Source organism: Leishmania donovani, chromosome 32 (genome assembly GCF_000227135.1).
Source record: "Leishmania donovani BPK282A1 complete genome, chromosome 32".
NCBI classification, from domain to species: Eukaryota; Euglenozoa; class Kinetoplastea; order Trypanosomatida; family Trypanosomatidae; genus Leishmania; species Leishmania donovani.
Genome location: NC_018259.1, coordinates 169,140 through 169,765, shown reverse-complemented (window position 1 = coordinate 169,765; position 626 = coordinate 169,140).

Below are 626 nucleotides of genomic sequence, written 5' to 3'. Positions count from 1 at the left end.
TCTCCGAGGTAAGTAAAATCTGAAAAGGGCTCACATGAAGTGGAGTTGAAGCTGCTCCTGGTTCGCCCTATGTTCTATTGACCGTCTTATCGATGGATTTTTCCAGTGAAGAGGTAAGGTGTACGGATTTCACGGTGATAGGGCGATCCCTTACCGTGCATCTTATCTTGTCTTCCCTTCACGTAGTGGAGAGGAAGGATACGGGGTGATGGACTCAGCGGAGCTTATCATAAAGGACCGCGCGGGGGACTTGGGGAGTTGCTTTTTTTCTTCGTTACTCTCGCGTCTCTTCCCCTTCCCTGTGCATCCTCTGGAGTGCGCGCGCTTGTGCGGCGCACGTGTTCTAATCAGCTTGCAGCTATTGCCTTATCGACTCTCGTTGCACTTCCCTCCCCGCTACTTACCCCTTCTTTGCGTCTCTATCTTGTGCGTCCCGAACGCGTTTGCTTTTATGTCTGGCGCGCAAATCGGCTCATGCACACACACGCACCACCGCCACCACCACAGCTAGTTCCAAATGGCTGACGCTCAACCTGCTGAGAATCCCGGTGTGGAGGCGCCCCGCGCCGAACGCAACTTCGGCCGAGGCCGTGGCGGACGCGGTGGCCGTGGCCGTGGCCGCGGTG